The following is a 25023-nucleotide window of genomic DNA, read 5'->3' on the forward strand; positions in this document are numbered from 1 at the left end:
TATTTACTCTCTTATTTGAAATTTACACCATGAGGAAGCAGAAGCAAGCTTATTTTTTAACATAAAATTACAAGAAGGGGTGGGTTCTGTGCTACCCACTCTTGGTGGGATTTGGCAATTTTTCTGCAGTATCTGTATTCCAGAATATTACAGTATATTCCATATTACTGTAATATATGGAATATATTCCTTATATTCAATATATTATTCCATATATTGTAATATATGGAATATATGACAATAGTACAATATATTCCATATATTACACATATATGAAATGAGGAAAAATATTCCCTTCCTTTAAATAGATAAGAAATTCATGATGGACTATGAAATTCTATTATGTGACAGCAGTGCCATGCAAATATGTAGTTTAGAAAAATAAAAAACCTAGAAAATTTGTATTCCGCATGGTTACTTTATTTTCGTTGGGTAAATTATTTGCAGGTTTAGAGTGTGTTTGAAAATTAATAGCAATGTTCTTTTGTGTCATTTTATGCAGTCCCAGAGACCAAAGGAGCCTCAGGAATTAATTGCAGCCTTCTAATAAACACAATGGTGTAATGACGTATTTAACATTACTGCTTTTTGTTTGATTCCAAATAAATTGCCAATTTTTTTTTTTTCCGCTGTGATACTAAAACAATTACCATCCTGAAAAAAAGGATAATTAATCTACAATTTTTTCACATTAGATCATATATCCCTAAAGAGTGCCCACGGGTTTGATGGTCTTCAGCTGCTGTGTATTTATTTTTCATTTTTGCTGGTGGTGCACCGCCCCATCAGTGCTGACATTTAAATGAGTGAGTGTTCAACACAAATGTGATCATTTGTGGAGCATCCAACGTGGCACCATACTGAGATGATTGCTTCTGGGAGCCATCCATGCCTTCCCGAATAGGGGGGAAAAGCCAGGCAAAATTTTATCAATTTACATTTTTCTGTGATTAATTTTTATGCAAATGAGGGCCCGACCGTGCTCCCATCTCACCTGAATCATGCGGATCATCAAAGACAAATTGAGCATCACTTATTTAAAAAATAGGCTTTAAACTACTCTACAGCTGTGTTGGGAAATGCTAAGAGTGGGGCATGAACTTTTCTAATGTAACAGGAATAGATAAGAAAATGCTTCTCTTTGCATTTTTGTCCACACTGTGATAAACATGAGTCTTAACAAAATCCTAAAAATTGTCTTTGTTTTATATTCCTCGTGCCCTTGTAAACGTTTGACTGTGGGAATGCTTCATAAGGAGATTCTTCCAATTTTGGAATAAAAACAAATGGATTTACAAAAACACATTGCCTAGTGATGAAAAAAAATTATATTGGTTAGCATACTCAAAGTACAAATTATATTTTCATTTTAGATCCAATTCAAGAAATCATCTGGTGGTATACTGCAGTGGTAAGGGCCTTACATAAACAATCTTCTAATGTTAAAGCTGTTAAGACACACAAAAAGGTAAGTTCTGTCTACAAATAAACATATTCTGTACATTATTGTGCATATCTATGTGTATCTACAGAATAAAATTGCATAAAACTGGATATTTAGACTTTGTTAAACAACAGGCTTTGAAAATAAATTCAGTATGAAGAGGTTACACTATGTGTAATAATTATTATAATTATTGATACTAATATTGAAGAGCATGAATAGCATGAAGAGCTATTCTTATTTACTTTTTAAAAAATTAGATTTCTCTTCTTTTGGGAAAGGGACCAAAGTGTTTCTTTATGGCATTAAGGAATAAGGCAATGCTGCCAGCCAGAGCTGTAATTTTTACAGCTGTAAGATTGCTAGCACTCAGGAATATGAACATTTGTGCCTCTTATTTTCACTTGAAATTTGAATCCAGGTGTAAGAAAATGTCCTCATGAAAAGCATTCTCTTATGAGGAAGCTGAATTTTGAAAAGGCAGTTTTCCCTTCAGAACAGTGTTCTGCAAATTGCAATATGGAATGTCAGTTCAGAGACTCGTTTTACAAGGCTTTCCACAAACCCATATCCCCAAAGCCAATCTCAGAGGAGTAAATGTGATGTGTAATAGAGAAAAGACAGTCTTTATCAGTCAGAGCTGGAAAAACAGAGGCACTGTGGCACAAGAGCAGAGACGGCCCCTATGAAATTGCACACATTAAAGCTGTGATTTTACAGGTCTGATTAACCCACAGCTTAATGAGCTACTTTTCATTAAGCTGCACAGCTGAATGTGTGTTACTGCACACCCAAACAGAATATGTGTTTGCAGCCATGACCAATTTCATGCTCGGCCCTTCCTCTGGCATGGGAATCAGAAGAACACAAACTTCCACAGACCCTGAAGAGTTTGATCTGTAGATGTACAAACACAACACACAGACATTAAGCAGAAAAATCATAAGCTTATATGTCTACAGCTGTAAGTGAGAATATGCTTTAAGTGAGAAACTGTTTTGGGTAAGATGGTGAAGGGTTTATAGTGCAGTAATGTAATAGCATGGAGTAGGTTGGGAGTTTGGAAGTTATATTATGTGTGCCTGTGAGTTAAAAGCCCATTGGACAAAAGTATCCACAGTGCAGCAGAATTAAATAAAGGTGATAGGTTAGAAAAGGAAAATCAACCCTGTAGCACCTATCTATGAAGTTAGAAAGTTCTGTATTGCCTCATAACAAAGAACCTGGGACTACTCTGAGCTATGGCCCAGTTCTTGCTCCTCTAAAACCTCACAGCCTCTGGGACTGATGTTCACCTGAGCACTAAATCATTCTTAACTTAAAAACAATCCCATCCCTTCATTACTGACAGCCACAATGATGCTCTGGAGTGTTTAATGCTAAACCACAACACCTGAGCTCACAACTGCAGCAAAGCCACCAAGGATCCCCACACTGCTCCCAGCAAACCCAGAGCTCTGTCTGCTCTCCAGCCTCCAGCCAAGACCTCCTAAATGCCTCAGACATACAGAACCCATAGGGTTTGACATCTATAAATGTCTATAAATCCATTTCTCGTCTCCCCCAGTTGTGATTTTTTGAGAAGAACTGTACTGTGGCAAGTTGGGGGACACCCAACAGCTTGACTACAGAAATGATACAATTCATCTATTCAGGAAAAAAAAAGGGCGAAATCAGTTAATTATTAAAAAACCCCAAACTGGTATTTCCCTCAAAAAATGGTGTGGAACAAAATCAATTTATAAAGAGAGCAAAACATGTCTAAAATATTACTAGATCACTTGACTGATTTAGAACCTTCCTAAATGGAACCAAGTTTAAAATAGTTACTGTTCACTGTCTTTCAATAAGCTTTAGCATCTTCTGTAGAAAATACCCTCTTATGATTGCATTAATACAGAAATACAATAAAAGAACTATCAAGCCCCTCTCTATATGACAGGTTTCCATATATTACTCTGTCACAGATATCCATATCATTTTTTTATAAGCTGCAGTCTTCACGTCCTATTATAACAGGTAATACATCAAAAACTACTGTCTAACAGCTTCCAGTGAGGATTCTGAATCTACTGAACAGAGTGAAAGTGATATTCTGGTGTTTAACTCCAAATAATTACCCCAATCTTATGGTATTTGAGAGGCAAAAAGAGATTATTTTACAAGCCGTGGGCACACATTTGAGGATGGAAAATACCTGGTTTTTGATAGCACGTGATCACACTTTCAGGGCAAGCAGTGAATGATTTAGAAAACATGATGTATGTGCTTCACCCCTCCTCAAAAACCATGAGCTGTGGCACTTCCCTTGCCATACCAATGCAAACAGTTCTGAAACCCAAGAAAAATCAGCATTTCCATAAAATAAATGCCTGTATTCACAGTTGCAACAAAATGTGGAGAATATTTGGAAGGGAAAAATCCTGTCAGCCTTTAAAGAAAGTATGTACGTGTCACTGAATTGAAACATTTAAACCAAGCAAAATACATGTGTAAAAAAGACATTATAGATGCATACATACATATATACACACACATATATATGCATCTATAAATATACATATATATGCACAATTATTCACACATTTATATGTGTATATATAACATATATATTCACACATATATATACATACATATATAGACACATTCACACATTTATCTGTGTATCTATATAAAAAACATATATATTCACATATTTATACACATATATGCAAACATATTCAGATATTTTTATGTGTGTATATATATAAATAACATATTCACACATATACATATACAGACACATTCACACATTTATATGTGTATATATATAAATAACATATCTATATTCACACATATATATAGACACAGTCACACATCTATATGTGTATATATATATAACACATGTATTCATACATATATATTTATACACACATATGTTTATACCCACACACATATAAATAGAATATATAAATAAGTAAATATAAATAATTATATATAATATATATATCAACACGCATACAGATATTTCCCCTTCAAACACGTGTGGCTCACAAGGTCCCTTTTTCAGCAATCTAGGGAGCAGACAAGGAGCTGTTAAAAGGTGCTTGAGGTGATTCCAGCGTGCTCAGCTGCAGCTTAAATTCAGTTTCCCCTCTAAGGTAGCTCATCCCTCACTGTGCCAAACTGGCCCCCCTCGGCTCAGAGTGATGCTCTCAGCTGCAGGATGGGCATGAGAGGGTGGCTGGAGCCCAGCTTTGGAAAAAAAAAAAAACAAACAAATTTTCCTCCAGTGTAAGACTGAGTTTTTACTAAAATTAATGAAAAAGAGCACAAGGGAAGGAGCTGAGCAAGGCCACGCTGAGGCTGTGCCTTGCCAGGTGGCAAGCTGCTCCATTTCTGCTGCTGAGGTACCAACCTTTGGCTTCTGGCCCATGTTCTGAAACCACAATGCTCAGAGGGAAATGCTGCATGGAAGGCAACAGCAGACTTTGCTTTCTGGGTATGAGCCTAGTGACCCAGAAGCAGGGAATTGAACTTAAATGTCCTTAAAATATCTTTTACTCTGGTGGATGCTCAGAAAAGTATTTTTTACTGGGGTTTTATGTGCAGGAACAAAAAGAAAGGGTATCACAGAAATAAAGATTTTGAAACCAAGGTGCAATATTTGGTGGAGAAAACCAGAAATAATTGCATAATTGCAATTTGGAAATAGAATGGTGTGAAACAGGAAAAAAAATTGCATGTCATTCTCACTGAGGTATACATTTGGTGACACTATTTCTGCTTTTACATATTTTTATGAACCCCAGTTCTTGTTACCTGGAATCTTAAATGTTCATTGTCATGCAATTACTAATATTTGTCAGATATTTTGTATACAGATATTACCATAGGCTCAACCAAGCAAGTGACATGAAAACAATGAGAGAGGGCTGCTGCTGGAACAAATTTGTCAAAGTTCTTTTGTACTGTCCAAGTGATTTTTTTTTTTTTGGTACCCACATTGAAAATTATGAAAAAATCATCATGATGATTTTGTGATGATCGTTTCATAATCTTCATTTCATCATTTTCCAATTACCTGGAGGAAACTTTATTTGAAATGTTCTGCATCTCCTTAAATCTACCAGGAACAACACTGGATTCCCACCTGTTATATTATTATTGTTATTATTATTGAAGTTAATTGTTATTATTATTGCAGTAATTGTTATTATTCCTTCAGTGCCAAGCTGAAACAGAGACATGGTTTATTCCTCACTCCAGGCTGGATTCTCACTTAGCTCATACCTTCCATCTTCTGACTGAGGATATTTTATAAACACTGCTAGGGAGTAGAGCAAAGAGAACATGAAAACTGAAAATAAAACTTATGCTGGGAGCCTCTGTTTATATAACAAGATAATTTGCATGCTGTGTCTATTATCCTGTTATTACAGCAGCAGATCCTGAACTCTCTGAGCTTTGTGGAGATCTGCTCTTGCAGGATTCCCAGATGGATGCAGCGTGTTGGACATATCCTACTATAAGCTAAACCATGATTTTCAGATATATCCAGTATATAATTCAGATTCTTTAGTTAACTGCATTTGATCTGAATTGACCTTTGCACTCCTGAGGCTGATGCTTCAGGTTTAGCTTTTCTATTTTTCCCATTCTGTGCTGCTTTAGTGTGTGGGTCTGGGCTTCACATTCAGGGATGGTGAGCTCTGTGCACAGAGCAGGGAGACAAAACAATTCCTGCTCCAGCTGGGCACCAAGGACAAATGATCCCAATCTCAGCCCAAGAGCACAAACCCCGTGGGCTGCAGAGAGAAAAACAAGCAGGGTGGGACTGCAGGGGCTAAAGCTGGAATGGGACAATGAACTGCAAGATGCAAATGGAGCAGAACTGATCCAAGGGAGAGAGCCCGGGAGCGCTGGTGCATTTTGGGGCCATTTTGGTTCATCTTGGGTGCAGCCCTGGCTGGGCTCTGGTGCTGCCCAAGGTGGATCCATGGAGGAGATGCTTTGAATCAATCCCTGCTTGATTCTTTAGCTCTGTCCAGCCCCTGCTCTAGGGCAGCCTGCACAGGGCATCACCCCCAGCCTCCCAACAGGGCTGAAGATGCTGTCTGTGGGTTTGTGAGGAGAAGTCTGAGAGGTGTGACACCAACCTCAGCTCCTCCTGCAATTCTTGCAATTGAACTGCTCAGGTGAGGAGCTTGAGTTGATGCCTTGCGCAGGCTGACCTAGAACAGGGACTGGACTCACAGTTCAAGCTCAAAGGGATATTATTTAACACCTGACATTATTCACCCCTTTCCTTCCCTTCTGTCAGAATGGGCATCTTTTAAAGGACAACAGAGCATTCTAATCCCACCAAAGATGTGTACAGAGAGGGGGGAACAAGGCTTATGAAGGGTGTGGAGAATAAGTCCTGTGAGGAGAAGCTGAGGGAGCTGGGTTTGTTTAGTTTGGAGAAGAGGAGGGACCACTTTGCCCTCCACAACTGCCTGACAAGGCTCTCCTGCCATGCCTGGAGTGAGAGAAAATGGCTTCAGATGAGACAGGGGAGACTCAGATTCCATATGGGAAGAAAGGTTTCACTGTCAGGGTGCTCAAGTTTAGAGCCCTGAGTGCTGAGAATTTCAGACTTTGTGTGCTGACAGGCACTGACCCCCAAGAGAACTCTGCATTTCACCTAAGACCATAGAAAAGACTTCCAAAATTGATTGATAAAACTGAGATTTTAAGTGTGTAGTTTGAATGGAAGTGTGTAATATCACATAGTAGAAAACTTGGAGTTTAAGGTTTTAGAATATAATAATATATAGAAATATATAGTAATATATAGAAATATATAACAATATATATAAATATACAATAATATATAGAAACATATAATAATATATAGAAATAATATATAGAAATATATATAATAATATATAAATATATAATAATATATATAAAACAAGATAGAGGTTTTAAAGCTGAAACCTTAAACTTGGAGTTTAAGGTTTTAGAATATAATAATATATATAAAACAAGATAGAGGTTTTAAAGCAGAAACTAGCCCTTCTTCACGAGTTTAGGTAATATTATGTAATTAAATAAAAAAGTCCACATTGTGGGACACGTGTAGTAGTTAGTATTAAGTTAAAAGTAAAAATAATTTAAGTGTCATTTCTTAATTAAACAATTTATTATTTAAACAAAAAGCCTTTTATAGAGAGAGAAACACAGCTCCATTTTTAGTTTGCTAGAGTGAAGTGCTGTAAAACTCACAGTTTGTGAAACTTTAATATAGATAAGAACTAATAAACATCTAAAAAATACCATCTCACCTATTTAATCCCAAACTTAAAAGAAAAAAACTCAAAAAAATCCACATAGTGGTGCCAGGTGTGAGGAACAAACTGGAACAGGTTGCTAAGGGACTTTGTTTCCTGCTAGCTTTTGATGAATCATTTAATACATCTTTGCTTCAGGTTTCCCCTCTGTAAAAACAAAGTACCGCCTTGACTTATAAAGTCCTCTGCAGCTCTAGAGAGAAAAGTTCTGTTGAAAGCTAAATATTACTGTCAAAATATCAGGAAGATAAAATCAGTATTCATAATATGACAGAAATATTTTCTTTGAAATGAATGAGACAGATTCTAATAAATAGCAGAGGCTCTGTGGCTATAGTTAAAAATGGAGTGATACTGAGGAGCAATGCCAGAGGAAGAAGTAGACATTTATATTTTTCTACATATTTACTTCTAACTATAGTTCACATTTAATACTTCTGCCCAGAAATTACATATTATAAAATGTTGGTGCAACAGATCTCAAGGAATCAGTCACATTAAGGAGAACAAAATAAAAAGTGGGAAAATCATTTAATTAGTCCAGAGTAAACCACACCAAACTGAGTTTTAATATTTCCTCTTTTTCCATTTAGCAGCCTAAGGGATGTCCCTGCTGCTGGCACAGCATCCTTGAAGAGTAAAGCTGCTCTGATGAACAGGACAGAGTATTGCAGGAATTAAATATGGATTGGGTTGGTTTTTTATTGTTGGTTGGTTCTTTTCCCTGATTGTTGTTGTTGTTGTTCTTTGGGATTTTTAAAATGTTATCTCCCTGTATTCATCTTCTGCTTTGTCTGGTCTTTGTCTGGATACTAAGATTTTTCACTCTCTTTGAGTTTTCAGTTCTGTTCTCTCTACCCTTCTTTTACTCAGTTCTTGCTGATTTTACGTTCAAGTCTGAAACTTCTGAACCCATTGTGGCTGAGCTTCTTAGAAATTTCTAGAAAATTCTAGAAGCAAGGTCGACAGAGGCAAATATACTTATTATTACAGCCTGGATGTCTGGAATCTGATTTTCTAGTCACAAACCACAGCTGTGCCACCACTCTGCTGCCAGTGCCACAGCCCAGAACACAGGGAGAAGTCATCACAAATTAAAACTCTCCCAGATTTCCCACTGGCTTCATCTGGGCTCCCCCGTGCCCAAGTCACCTCTTGAAAACTCTCCTTGAGTCCTGAGGAACCTGGCAAACATCACCCACTCTCTTAAAAGGGAACCAAGCTTTTTCATTTCATTATTCTTACATAATTAATTTAATCTGGTACCTACATAGCTCCATCTAGAGATCTGTTTGTCTCCATTGCTGCACATCCCTCAATCACCTCAAAATATGAAGTGAAAAGGCTAACTTAGCTCAGCTCTCAAATAAAAAAAAAAAATCAACATTAGATAATAAAGTTGGGAATATTTTTATGATACTTTAATCTGAGGAACTGATTTTTAAAATAATGCAGTTGCTCTGACATCACTTATACAAACCCAGTGGCGTTTTGTTCATTCAAATAAGAGTGGAAAGAGGAAAAGCACCCAAGTGATAACTCATGTAGGATCACTCTGATAAAGGGAAGCAGTGGAAGAAATGTGATTTTTCTTTTCAATGTCATAAACCTCATGGCTGTTAATGATGAAATTCTGATATTTAAACACTACCATAGAAACACTTCCATCCATCAAGTCCCACTGCTGATGGTGGTTGCAGAAGAAGAAATTCAGCTACAAGCAATTAGGGCATGATTTTCATCTCCCTAAAACTTGCTGCCATCTCCATCTGTTAGGGGTGGTCTACACCTTGACTGATGATTTATCAATTGTTACATCAACCTCCTGATCACCTGTTTTATAAATTTTAAGAATTATCACAATGAACGGATTTTTTTTTCTTGGTAGATTTTGGCATTAAAAACAAAATGGTGCTGCAAGAAATTCAAATCAACAGCAACAGATCAAATCCTTCCAACAATCCAAAATATCTCTCCTGCTCTCCCACCAAACTACCACAGTCAATTCTGTTAATTGTGATGCTTAATGAAAATCAAAATAAATCCCAGGCGTGCACACACTTACTTTCTAACTTTACACAGCTGTTATCTTAATATGTGAAAAAGGCATTCAAATATTCAAAGCTGTTTTTTTCTTATAGTTGGATTTTTTATTTTGAAGTTTGGTCCAAGAAGGCCTCTCTCAGTAGCACTCAGGGCTGGGAGTGTGTGGTGGAGGTTTAAAGTGTGCAAATTGTCAGACAAAGCACACATGGGCCAAAAAAATCACCAGGGCAGGAGTCTAAGGAAACATAATCACCAATTCCCTCCATCAGATGTAAGAGCAGAAATGTTGGCTATTCAGATTTCATGTAGAGGTTAACTCTCCCAAAAATCTATGTCCTTGGTGTAATTTGAAAAAAGGATGTCAACACTTTATTCTCAGCAGCTAAAAAGCCATTTCCTCTTGAAAAAGAAGAATGACAAACACCAGCAAAACCTCTTTTGCAGTTTAAAAGCTCCTGTCTGTGCACATTACTCTTTCACAGAAAAAAAAAAAAAAAATAGATATATATAAAAAAATAAATCTCTGTTTTGCTCTGTACACAAGGCTGCAACTAATTACAAGAAGAGACAGATGCTGGGTAGCCTGAAGGCTTTCCCTGCCACCACAGTGAGTCTGTGCACTAGTCAACAAGCAGGTAGTGAGTGAACTCAAATGTTATCTGACAAGGCAGCAGATCCCATCACCTAGGGTTAGAACACAGACAAGCAACTCCGTGCTCAAAAGGAGAGACAGAGAAATTTCAAGCAGATTGTTTCTGACAGAAATCATATCACAGCCTCACTCCCTGACAAAGTCTCTGCCAATGAAACTCTACACTTTCTGCTTTCCATCCTCCCCTTTAAGAAACAGCCAGCATTTCAAAGGTACATTGGAGGTGACAGCTCAGTGCACAGTGCTTAGCCAGTGCTCCTATGCTTGTTTGCTTTCTCCAAGTTTTAGGGAGCCTCCATCTGTGGGGGAGCAGAAGAGTGCCCCACTTGTTCCCACCCCACTTTTTCCTACCTGGTTCTTTGTTTCTCAAACAGGTCCAAGCTTGCTCACAGATGCCAAATGTCATTTTCACAACACAAAATCCTGGTAGGCAAAAACTTCACGTGCCCACATGGAAGTTTTAGTGAAGTTGCAGCACCCTGAAAGGAAAGTTAGCAAGGGGATAAAGCTTGGTTGTAATTGCCAATACTGTTTCCCCTGAAAGACAAACAAAATCTCCCAGCTGAATCCTTGCAGAGAATTATTTATTAGCTTTGAAACACAATTTTTGCCCTTCCTCACAATAACCATGCTCTCCATACATTTTTGAGTGTTACAAATCCTTGCAAAGTAACAGATTTGAACAGTTTTCTTGCTTTCCTGCCCAGAAAGGATTGAGTTCATCTAGATTGATTTGGCTGTTTCACTGTGAGTAATGTCAAAACAAGACAGGAGAAATACAGTGTTCAATGGAGCACAAGAGATTTCATGTCCATGGGTTCTAGCAGTGCTGTGGATTTTGACCTGCAAGCTGGGCATTTGCTCCCAATGGCCCGTGAAAAGCCCCAGGGAAGTTTTTGGGCTCTGCTGACTGGCATTACAAATACCACTTTCTTTTGCTGAACAGGAGTGCTTCCCAACCTCAAAAATTAAAAACACAGGACGTGAGGCGCGCTTGCTTTACCCTGTGGCATCGCTAAGGCACAGAAGGTGAATGAGGCATTTATTTCTAAATACTCCTTTCAGCATTTTGGGATAAACACACTGCTAATTAGCACAGGTGAGGGACAGAGGACTGTGAGCAGAAGCAAGGATTACCAAACCTTACAGAGAGAACATGGTCACCCTGTGTTAAAGTTGCTTTGGACTCCAGAATTCTTTTCCATTTCCATTCCTCCTGCTAACATTTTTAGGAAAGACATTAAGGATTAAGTTTGTTTAACACTGTGAATTCACAGCACTGATCTCTTCCTTTACATTACTAAAATGACTATTGCAGCATATTTCACTTGAGATTATACCAGAAAACTAGTGGCAAGGAATATAGAAAATATGTCTGGTTGGATTCAGTCAGTTTTGTAATCAGTGCAGCACACTGATTTCTGTGCAAGGTATTGGCTTTAGCCATAATTGAATTTACATGGCTTGGGGTGATACCTTCCACAGTGGACAAGGACAATATCACATAATATTCTAAATGATTCAAGTTTTGAGCAGTCTCTGATTGATATTTCTAGGCATTAGAGCAAACAGACCTATAGTTCCAGTACTAGCTCCCAATTATACAGCACTACATTAAATTTGGTTTTTTAAGTCTTTGTACCTCATCAGAGAATTTTTAATCTTGGAGCATCAGAGAATTTTTAACATTGGGGTGCTTTTCTGCCTTAAAACAAGTTATTTTATGGAAAAATCAAACTCTTTGCCAGCAGTACTAATCTAGAAGTGTAGTTAGCAAGAGTGTGCTTGCTCTCTTTATCCCACTGGAGCTGCTTCATCAGCTCCTGACGAGGTAAATCTCTGCTCAGCGCTGCACTAACAGCAGTGCCACACACTTTATGGACAATTTAAAAGCACTTCCACTTTGGGGCCAGTCATGCACATCATGTGTGCATGTGAGTGTCCTGCCTGAGGTTATGAAAGACCTACAGTCCACTTCTCTTTAAAAGGAGTCTGAAAAACAAAAAAAAAAAAAAAAAGAGAAAAAGCATCATTTGCAATAGCAGTCCAGCTTATTTCCCCATTTCCTCTGACAAACTCTTTGGGTCTCTGCTAGGGAAATCAACAAGCAACCTTGAGGTGTCTTTAAAAGGGATTGGGAAGAAACCTGAGTTTTTGTATTAGCAGAAAATGAGCAAGAAAAATCTGAGCTAAAAAATTAACCAAAACACCTTGATGCTTCCAGACCCTTGGTATCTCAGATCTGATATACAGTTTAATTAATCCAGGCAGATCCTGGACTTGAGGGCACTTGGGTTTTGGACCTCAGTACTTAAATGAATGGTTGGATGGCAATAACAATAATAACAATAATAACAATAACAACAACAATAGTAACGATAATATTTAACAATAATAACAACAACAACTATTATTATTATCGTTATCATTATCATTATTATCATTATTATCTTTCTCTAACCAAATGAGCTGCCTGGTCTCTGTGAAATCATTCTATCACAAGTGCCTGAACATCATGAGCTCTCCTTGATTAATGTGGCCAGCCAGAAAGGCAATGTTCACAGAAGGGTGAAAATCACCAGAAGTGAAAATTACCAACTGATTGCTAAAGAAAAATGACTAATGTAACCCAGTGACTCAGTTACTCTGAGGTTGCTCCAGACTTGCAGTAGGATGAAAAGGAACTACTTCAAGCATTAGCTCTTTGCCCACATTTTCATCCTGCTCCATGAACAAAAGCTGTCAGTTCATGGCTCCCCAGACACAGGACCAGGTGTTCTAAGCAGCACTGGGGAGCTGCACACAGATAAGTCCTGATGTATTTCAGAGATGCTCTCCACAAGTTTGGGAAGGGCTTTTAAAATTCCTCAGAAATTGTAGCTTTGTCACCACTATATCTGCTTTGTGCCTGCATAAAATCCCAGCTACTTCAAGGACACTTTCTTGATCTTTTGTCTATTTTGATGAGCCAAAAGGGCTTAAAAGCCTGAAAGAAACCTTTTGGAATTTTTTTATACTAAATTACAGAAGTTCTCCAAAAGTAGTCACATATAAAATTAAATATAATCAATAAAATTAGTTAGCACATCTGATGAAACAGATGTGTTAACCAATTAACTGCAAAATCAATCAGAAAGCATTGGGCAGCACAGTGGATGACTTCTGTTAATAAATTATGGCTGCTTTATTAAAATTACAATGGAAATTATATTGAAAAAAATCGGTGAGCATGCAGGGAGAGATATGTATAGATTTTGGAGATGCTGCTGAAGGACTCCCTGCAGCAGCAGGACTCCCCATGAAGGGGACAAGCACAGCACTCAGGCTTAACTCTGCTCCCAAATCAACACATCCCTGGTGCTTTGAAAAGAGCCCACACTTCCCTTCTAAAGTTAGAAATGATAAACTTAGCAACCCAACTTCCTAAACACCTGATTGATTGGGGAATTCTGAGCAAACAGACCCTGCTGGCAGTGAGTTAAGGAGAAGCAGCTGCCTCAATTCCCTCCCTGCACTGCCTGAGGCTCCAGAAGTGATGTTGTCACACAAGCTACAAAGCAACACGAGCAGCACAGGTGCTCAGGAGAGCCCAAAATAAAATTTAAAAGTGTCTGTGTGCTCCAAGTGCATATCTGTGCATTGAGAAGTTATTTAAGGATGGCATGTGCCTTTGCAGCTATGCTGAAATGATTTGCAGAAATGATTGCCTTAAATGATTCACTCAGGGTGTTGTCTCTGTAGATGAAAGCATACATGAATTGTCTCTTCATTTGGTGAGAAAGCCTTGTTGCAAGGCACAGAATGGCCAATTTAATATCTAATTTTAATTATTCTAATTTCTGGAAAAACAACCAAACCTGCACAATGGCCAAGAGTATATTTTTGTCCTGCTACAATGGCCAAGAGTATATTTTTGTCCTGCTACAGATAACTAACTACTACTGAAATGATGTGGTATTTTAGTTCTAGCTAATAAAAGCAACTAAGGAGCTTTTCTTCCTCTCTCTCTGCTGTTTCCAGGTAGCTGTTGCTAGTTAGTCCACACAGTTAAATGATTTCTTGTGCATCAGGTGCTTACAAGGGCAGGAACTTTGCTTTGGTACACATTTGTAAAGTGCTATGGGTGCTTCTGGTCCTTTAAAGAATAAACAACACCAGTATGCTTCATTTCACACGTCTAAAAATATTTTTCCCCCAGGAACAGCAGGCAGGCACTCTGCAACTGGCCACAAGGCCAACAGAGGGCGATGCACATTGAGGATTGTCTCTCCACATCTCACTGGCCATTGCTGTCATCTCTGCCTTAAAGCCCCACCACACTGGGAACTGCTTTGCCAGTAATTAATAATCTGGCTTAGGTGCTTCTACTGTACACATCTTGACAAAATTTTGACACAGAATAGCTATTGAACTTTGTTCTTTTCCTCACTGAGGTCCTTTGCTAAAACCAAAACTGCTTTTTAGCCCTCAGCCTGGTAAATTAAAGAAAAATACTTTGTTTTATTTAGAAAAAATCCTACAGAAGGCTCTGTTGTGTATAAAGGTAAATGCCTTTACACCTTTCTGGCCCAGCACTTGCCAAAAAGGACTTTTTAAAGCCATCCCTTCCCAGCAGTGGCAGGATTTGCTGCCCGTGTTTCCCCCGGGCTCTGTCCATTGGCAGTGCTGGCTGCTCCTTCCATGGACACACAATTCCTGTCTGGCTGCCCTGCAGGACCTCTGATCATGGCTGACAGCAGTCCTGCTGCTCCCAGAAAGGCCAGGAGGGAGAGCTGAGGGCAGCAAGCTCCCAGCTGCAAAGCCATTTCCATAGACACAGCCACAAACCCTGGAGCAGGGCAGCACTCACAGAACCAACAGAGCTTCTGTGTGAGGAAACCAAAGGGCTCTGCCTTAGCAGCCATTCTGCACCTCCAGCTCCTCTGCTGGAAATTCCATTTACCTTGGCTCTGCTTTTGGTCAGGGGCTTTTGGGTTTGCTTGTTTGTTATTTTATTTTTTTTTAATAGGCATTTTGTAAGAGTTCTCACCATTGAAACCACATGTTTTCTAGAAGAAATTTCCTGCCAGTCAGGTATTTGTAATGACTCAGGTGCACTTAGTTGTTCAGAAAACCCTCTGAAAGAAAAATCCAGAGTATCTAAGATGATGAATGAAATGCATAAAGCTGTTTCAGTTATACAAGGTATATCCCACCCCCCTGAGACCTCACAGTTACTCCTAAAGAGAGAAAAGGACAGAAAAATTGGCGTTGGTTTTGTTGTGGGGTTTTCCTTTGTTTGTTAGGGATCAAGTGAGAAAAATCATCAGGAGGCTGCCCTGAGAGGTTTCCAAAGCTGGAGGTGGATTCTCCACAAGGGAAGTGTCTGCTTTGGCTGTCCTGGAATGCTCTGTAGCCCTACTGCCAATTTCAAATTAAAAAAGGCAGATCCATAGCTATTGTGAGTGTCAGAAGAGCAGCCAGCCACGTGGAGGACAGAAGAGAGGAGTGGAATTAGGAGTGATTTTACCAGGTGCCCTGGGTTAGGGTAATTTTGGAGAAAAACTTCTCAAGGGGTTTCCTCTAGAAAAGCAAACTGGAGTGGTGTTAGTCAAACCATGGCATGTTTATGCCAGCACAAAGGGGCAAACCATCATCCTGTGATGCTCATCCTGCAGGGTCAAACATGCACCTGCCCTGACTTCTTCAGGATGCTTTGGGCCAGGGAAAAAAGTCAGTCCTGTGTTACTGTTATATTTCTTTGAAAAGATCTTTTGTTAAGATTTCTTCTTTTGGCAAGCTGAGAAGCTTCAGAAAAGAATGAAAACAATAATTATTTAATTGCTTCTCTTGTGTTTGCTGCTTTGGAATGTGGTTTGGAGATTGTTTACCAACTGGCCACTGTTTCATTGGTTTCATGTGAATTGTTTTTACTTAATGATCAATTATTATCAGCTGTGTGGGACTCTGAAGAGCCAGTCATGAGTTTTTTATTATCATTCTTGTTAAGCCTTTCTCTTTCTTTAGTATAGTTTTAGTATAGCATTCTTTAATATAATATCATAAAATAATAAATCAACCTTCTAAGAACATGGAGTCAGATTCCTCATCTCCCACCTTGTCCTGGAAACCCTCACCAACTCAAAAATCATGTTACAGAGCCTGTGGCTAATTCTTTTAGGCAACATTTCCTGAGCTCAATTATTAATTCTCCAACAATATACCTAAATTATTTTATTAAAACTTATATTAACTGAATCAGCATCCAGGAGCATGCTGGGGACAATCTGTTCCATATACTAAGATTATTTGTTCATTGTTGATTATTTTCCATTATTACCAATAATATACCCACCAACCAGCAGATAAATATAAGCATTTGCTTGAAATAAAAATTACTTAAATCTTACACAACAGGAAAAAAAGCCATATTCAGGGTATATACAGGATTAAAACTATATTCACTAACCTCCAAGAAGGGAAGCTCAAGGCTTTTGGGTGTTTAATGAATTAAACCTTGGATTGTTGTTAAACGTGATTTTTAGCCACACTGAGAATTGTTTCTTGGTAATAACGGGTTTTGAACAAAATCTTTTTTTTTTCTTTTCTGCCTCTCATCAACTGTTATTTTGTTTCTCTTTTCCTCCCCAGCTGCTCATGTTATTACTTGCTTAATTTTTCCTGTTTCTCTTTCCATCTTCCCTCTCTCCAGGTGTTTCAATGCCAGATTTCAGCTATTCTATAGATTTCTCTAGGAGGGATTTGTTTCAATTGTATTGCTAGGTTTTATGTACTTATTGTTGCTGTTTCAAATTAAAACAATCCTATCAAATCATGATTATTTCCTGTCAGAGTAATTTTTGGTTAGGTTTTTTTTTTGCATAAATACACGAGATTAAATTGTGGTTGAACACAGCTTCATTTGACAGTATAATATCATCTTCCTATTTATTGATTACCAGCTCAAGTAAACATGCCAGCAGCTCACCAAAATCAATATATAGTTGGAATTTATATTCAAAAAGAATTGCCTGGTAACAAATAACTTTTTTCTCTCTGTGCATGTACGTTGCAGACAATCTACAAACTGGAAACCATATTCAAGTTAAGCAGCAGAATAAAAACTGCACAAGGCACACGACAAAGCTTCTTTCTATAAAACATTTCCTTCTGTAGCAGTAGGAAAATCTATTCAGTGACCAGCCCTGGTGGTCTAGAAGGGGTTTTTTTTTTTTTTTTTTACTTGGGCAGTTCCACCAGTGAAATCAGACATGGACTGAAATGAAACAGCCTCAATTAATGAAATAACAGCAATTGCTGTTAGAATTATATCAATAACTACTTCCCACGCCAGATATGTCAATAACCAACTGTTTATGCAGAAATAATCTGATTTTCTGTAATGCTTCCATTATACTATGCCACATTTTTTGGATGACATATTCACTATACAGCCACTAGAACCCAACATATTCAGTGGTTGAAATACCACCTTAGAGTATTTTGACATCACTGAGAACAACAGGCACAAATGTCTGAAGCTAGTTTGACTTTATAGATAGACTGGGGAGCTACATAGGGATTGATAAAAAACCTGAGCAGCATTAAACTTGCCTCCTTACATTGATTTTATATTTATGCTGTAGCACATAAAATTTTACCAAAGTAAAAACATAGCTGAGATTTCATTTTCTTCCACACCTGTTTTTTTTTTTTGTAGGCATTACTGAGAAAACTGATGAGCTTCCAGCACCATAAAGATCCACCAATATCAGTCTGATGATTTCTCCATAAGGTTTTTCAGCTCTTTTTGTTGAGGAGTTCCTGTGCCAACACAGGAAAAAAAATAAGAAAAGTGAAAAGTAAGTCTCAAAAGTCGTATTTAGTTACAGTGCCTTAAACTGGCTAAAGACACAACAGATATCTGCTGTGGCCAGACTACATGAGCCTTGAAAACTGCATTCAGTGTTATGTGCCTACACACCTGATCTACCCAGCATTTCTTAATTTGCATGGACTCACACAGAAAAAAAAAACCCAAAAAAAACCAACCAAAAAACTCCCAAGCAGTAGGAAAAAAACTGTTTGCCTAAGAAAATCAGCTTCAGTAGAGGAATCCTCTGGTGGTCTGCCATGGGGCTTCCTCCTCTGGGGAAACCAAGTGCCATTATCCTACCTGGGATTCAAATCAAAATCAGATTACACGCTCACTGTATGCAGTGCTCAATCTTTTCTCCTCTGCAAGCATTTATGAGACCCAGGGTATCCTTCACCAAAGAAGGGAACACGTAATGATAACATATTTATGAAACTTAAGTGGTTCAATTATTTTCATCCCAGTAGCTTTATGAGAGAGGTAGAAGTATGAAACTCCACGAAATGATATAACTCAGAGGAATTATTACAATGCTTGTGCATTACTACTAATTCCACCCTATTAGATGATACTGTATCTTTTCATAATGAAGATTAAATGCAGCAGAAACCACATAATGGCAGAACTGCTGTAGATCAAATTGAGTCTACCATAAGAAAAATGATCACTGATCCCAAGACGTTATGGAGTAGTAAACTTAAATTGTGCTGCTTTTCAAGTTTATGTGACTATGATTATTTAATTTTCCTTTGTGCCTGCTCAAGTATAGCTGTTATGCGACTACACATGAGAGAACCTGAAATTAATTTGTCTCTATGAGATCAGTGACTGTACAAATTCTTATGAAAACTAACATGCCATGACAATAGTAATTTTGATGAAATTACAGCAAGAACTGCAATTCTCTGCCATCTGGCTGTCTCATCATAACTACTTTGATGTGCTTTTTATTACTTATTTACTTACTTCAACTACTTTAGCAGTTGTTTCAGAGCTTAGAAATGTTAACTGCAGAGCAATATTAAAGAAACAGCATTGCCAAAGCTTAACATTAATTCCTCACAGAAGTCTAAAACAATCCACAATCATGATTAATTAAAGCCCTAAAAATGATAGTTCTACTCCATAATAGACCTACTTTATGAAGCAGACACATTTTCTATTTCATATTTTAAAATGCAAATATGTGTTGGTTTTCAGAGTAGTCTGATTAGTTTATTCAAAAGTCTGAATGAACTGCCAGACTCCTTTCATCTTCCTAAATAAAACCTTTCAATTACTTTTGGAATTGAGTTACATATTTACTTAATACACGACCACAATTAACAGACTGAAAGAGAAGTGTATCTAGGTATTTTTTTAGAAATAAGGAACCCATTTACTTGAGGTCAGGGTATCAGTACTGTGCATTTCTAATTCAATCATATTTATTCCAAGGCAAATCATCTCTTTGGTGACTTCTTATGAATACTAACCAGCCACCATAATTTATTTCCTTCATAAGGGGTGGAGAAGGTCAAACACTGCCTTTATGTGACCACTGCAAATCTGTTTGCTTGGTAAAGGTCCTGATCTGAAAACACAGAACTTTTGTAATTTTATACTGTAATCTAGCAGGTTTCTGAGATAAACCCCAGTATGTCCAAAGCCCAAATTATCTTTGCTGTTTTCCAGGAGCTATGGAGATTTTCCATATCCCTTGGAGAATTCTTAGATCATAGCACACATCATGGCTCCAAACGTGCGCACACGAGGTGTCATGTACAACGTGGTAATTTAGCACGCGTAGATTTCATAGAAATGTTGGATTTCTGAAGGCTAAGAGAAGATGTTACAAAGTACACAACCACCAAGAGTCACACCATGGCCCTGAGAGAGATGTCCCAGTGCTCCTTGAGGCTTGGGGACACTTCCCCGGGGAACTATGAGGGGTGAAATCCTGCTCCCAAAAAAGCCACGTGGGGCTAATCCACATAGAACCCACTAAATCCACTAACCCCCTTCCAAGGGGTGGCCAAACCCTCCTCTCCTGGTGTACAGCACCAGCTCTCTGAGTTAGCCGAGCTCAGGAACTCAAGGAATTGCCTGGAGGAATTAATGCCATGTTAGAGTTCAAATCTGTATCTTGGGCTCAGGGCGAGGAGCTGCAATGGTGGAGCTCCTCTAACAACGCTGTATTTCACCTTCTGTGAGCTCTAAACTTGCAGGGAATTACATTAAAGAACACCAAAACAAAACTAGAAAAACCCACCAAAAAACAACAACCAAAAAGAAAAAAAAAAACCCACCCAAAAAGCCACCAAAAAACCAAAACAAAAAAACCAAACCAACAAAACCAGCAAACACAACAGATAGAGCTGCCATCAGAAACTCCTTGCAGATGGCATAAAATAGCTTAACTACAATTCACTGGGAGCTAATTTCAGTCATTGCTTATACATGCTGGGTAGAAAATTAGTGTCAAACAACAAAATGGCATGATTTTTTTAAAAGCATTTGGATTCAAGTTTCAAATAATCTCTATTAACAAGCATTCAAGTTTGCAGATTCAAATCTCCCCCACAGAATTACACAGTACCAGCTATTCTTCCAGTTTTAACAACAAAAAAAAACCACCAAAAACCCCACAGGATGTTGAACATTGTTGTTAGATTGTAATAATTAGAGTAGTGAAACATATGGCCATATAATACAGCCAGATATTTATGTGGTGACTGGACAGATACAGCATTTGGCTAATTGTTTGCTTATCTGAGTTGTTTTTCTCTGCTGAGCAGGGTGGAATGTTTCTGCACTGAGCTTTTCCTTTTATTCTGTATTTGATCCCTCCATAGGTTTATTAACACAGACCTGCCTGAACAGGCCAAGATGCCAAAATTATGGGGACAGAACAGGATATTCAGATTTGCTTCCCCGTCTCTGTTTACTCATTCTTGTAAAAAAAAAAAAATCTTTCTTCATTTTTATCTAAAGACCTAAAAATTAGGAGGCTATCAATTGCACCATAAATGGGTATATCAGACTAATCTGCAGACTAATCTTGGAGACAAAAAATTAGACTCATTACAAAAATACTTCTCAAAAACATCAGAACTATGCCTTGGTAACACCACATATAAAGATTTAAGCAACACACCTGGATTATTATTTTTTTTATTGTGCTTTCAGGCCTCACAGATTAATAGCAAGTTGAAACAGGCAGTAATGGAGGTACTCTGTACATCTAAGATGTTAAACCACAGTTTGCATCTGTAGAGAGTTAAGACTGCAATACTAATAACTCCATATAGATAATTCTGCAATACTGTTAATTCTACAGGTTTTTCAAAAGCTGAGAATTTTTTTTTAATTAGTTTTTGGAAAGAATAATGGATTTACCTTTAAAAACCTGTACGTTCTAGTAAGAGTCAAGCAGTGGGTTGCATAAGACTGAAGAGAGGAACTTTTTTTACAGTAACAGAACGCAAACAATTTTTGCTTTCTGTTACTGTAAAATTAGAGAGCTTTCTGATCTCTGTTTTGTACTAACACACATTCCTAAACTTGACCTGTGTTTATAACAGACAGAACACATAATAGGTACAGAAAAAAAAAAAAAAGCTAAATGCAGAGGCCAATTAAAGGAACTAACAACAATTTAATCTGTAACTTTCTAAGACCTTTTGAATATAATACGTTCCACATTAACCTTTAACACCAGCATGATCATTCCATATTAAAATTCAGCATTCTCAAGTCCATGCTTTAAGTGAAATCTCTATTGAGCTTTATATTTTCCTCCAAGCAAACTGCAGAAGGACAAATACTTGTTTGTTAAAAAGCCAAAAACGTTCTAACTCTAAATAAAATCAATATTTATAAAGTGCATTTTTGCTACGAAAACAATAATTACATGGCAAAAACATTCAAACAATTATGCTGGGACAAAACTCTGACTTGGGAGATAATGGATAGAGCCAGCAGGGACTAAAATGTGCAGCATTTCCTGGTCATTTACTCACTGGAAGATTTGAAAATCAGTTTATTCATGGGAGAAAAATAACCTATTGCCACCAGTCCTTGATCATAAAACACATAGAACTTTAAACTCCCAGTGCAATATTGAAAGGAAATAAATGTGCATCTAATCAGCTTTGCCCTTCATAGCAGGTATCACTTTGGCAATCAGGAGCACACTGTGGATAGCAAAAATAATGGGAAGACAATATTCTGAGTGGGGAAGAGAAAAAAAAAAAAGAAAAAAAGCCTACACACTTTGCAAAACACACAGGAAGACTGTAACCACAGGTGGCTATTTCTGCTGACCTAAAACAATTCCCTAAAACGGTGGCTGTGATGCAGCCAGAACACCAAGGGCATGTTTTCACTTTAACTTATGCATTCTTCTGGAATCCTGAGGTCTGAGTAAACTGCACCATCCCAAATAACCCTTCAAGATGCAAAGGCAGGCTCACACCGACAGCCCACAAAGAGGTGCATGAAATGACTGCCTCTCAGTGCTGAAATCCCACAGAACCATTTCTCTTTACACGTCTCTATCAGGAATTTTATTCCCTTCCACTTGAGAGAAACCTGACAAAATGAAGCAACCTTAGTGAACAGAATGGCAATTTTCATAAAATGCACAGTCAAACTGGTAAAGGCAAAAATCATCTAAATTCTCCAATTTTTACTTCAATTTGAAATAAAATAATGTGAAATACAGTCATTGTGGGTTTCTCATAATAAGACGCATTTTACAGGTACTAACACCAATAAGTAATGTATATGAATTTGCTGGCAATTCCGAACTGCTTGTCTTTCATAGGATTTCTTATGGCTATTTACATTTTCACTCAGTGAAAATCAATTACCTTCCCGCAATAAGCCTCATTTGCTACCTTTGAGTATAATAGAAACACCATTAGGATGATGACATTACCCAAAAGAAGGGCACCACACAGTTGGTAGACATAAATTAAGGACCCTTTCACATATGCATTAGAAATACTGCTGCGACTGAAATATGCATAAAACCCGTATCTATTAGAGCTATTAGCGCGATTCTGAAGGAGGGAGGTGGGAGGAGGGGGAGAGACGGCGTTCCGCTACTTCGACAAAAATCATCTATTTCCTTTTTTTTAAAAAAAAATTTTTTGCTTTTTATTTTTTTTTTTTGAGTGTTTTTTTTCTCACTGATGCAATAAGCAGAGGCCCCCAGCTGAGCTGATTTTGGAAATGCCACTGAGCATGGCGTGCGCGCTTCGCTTGGCTGCGGCACAGCCCGCTCCTCCCGCCGCCCTGACCCGCGCTGCTCCGCGGATGTGCGCCCGGCTGGTTGCTGTTTCATGTGGAAAACACCTCCTGCCCGCCCAGGCACGGGATTTAGGGACGTTTAACTTCCATCAGGGCTCCCTGATAACTTATTACCCAGCCTTAATGGAACTAACGCCGAGGGCTTTGTGTGCGCACTTGGAGGGGGAGAAACTAATTTAGAGATTCCGCCCTTGGAGTCTGTTAACTGTGTTCAGAAGCAGCTTCCTCTTGTCTTATTCCTTATCTTTACCTGGGCTCTTATGAGCTTAAGCAAAACAAAATTATAAGGCAGTGTGATGGTGTATTATGTATTAAAGGTGTAAAATGCTCTTCCCTCCTTCCTGCCTCCATGTTGTTGTCAGGGTCCCCAGGACGAAGCAAGAGTTGAGAATTGACTCTAAGTTCTCAGAAGGCTGATTTAATATAATATCATAAAATGATCAAAGAAAATGATATACTAAAACTACACTAAAGAAAGAGAAAGGAGACATCAGAAGGCTGGACAGGAATGAATAATAAAAACCCATGACAGACTCAGAGAGTCCAACACAGCTGCCTGTGATTGGACATTAAATTTAAACAATTCACATGCTGGGTAAACAATTCTCCAAATCACATTCCAAAGGAGCAAAACATGGAGAAGCTGAAGCTTCTCAGGAGAAAAAATCCTGGTGAAGGGATTTTTCATAAAATATCACCGTGACACTTCCATACTCGTTTGACATACCAATGAGTCCATTAGGAATAAGCAAAATGCAAGGATGCTGTTTCTCCTGCAGGACTGCTGATCACATTTGTCACGTGGTTTTTAACAGAAAAGCTTGTTTGTCTTGCAGACATATCAAAAACTAGTTGGTTCTAATGGCAGGTTTTAAGATTGTTGTCACCACTCAAAAGTCAGGACAATCTCAGGCCTAGAGCAGGCATTCTGCTGACAGGGCTCTGAACAGAGTTAAATCCACCAAACAGCCAACATCAAAGTGTGAAAACTTGCCTCGTCACCAAAACCAGAAGTACTTAAGGTGCAGAAGGGTGATCCAGGACTTCTGGCATTCCATAATGAAAAGCCACATTGGACATACAACAGAAGCAGAACCTGGGGCTCCTCTGCCTTATCAATGAGTCAGAAAAAGGATTCTAGGAAAATCCAACCTATTTATATTATTATTTTCATAAAGTTGCAATTAAAGCTTGACCACGCGGGAACTAAAAGAACATGGAGTATTTCCTAGGTAACTTCCCTTTTAATTTATTTCATTTTTCTGTTAGGCACAAAAATAATATCTGTATATGTTTGCTACACAGGATTTCCAAACAAGCTTGACAGGAATAAGGTGTTACTGAGTTCTTAAGGAAAATGCAGCAAAGAACTAACCTTTTCTATTTTATTTCCCCTAGGAAAAAAAAGACCAAATGG

The sequence above is a fragment of the Agelaius phoeniceus genome, chromosome 6, assembly GCF_051311805.1.
Source record: "Agelaius phoeniceus isolate bAgePho1 chromosome 6, bAgePho1.hap1, whole genome shotgun sequence".
NCBI lineage: Eukaryota > Metazoa > Chordata > Aves > Passeriformes > Icteridae > Agelaius > Agelaius phoeniceus.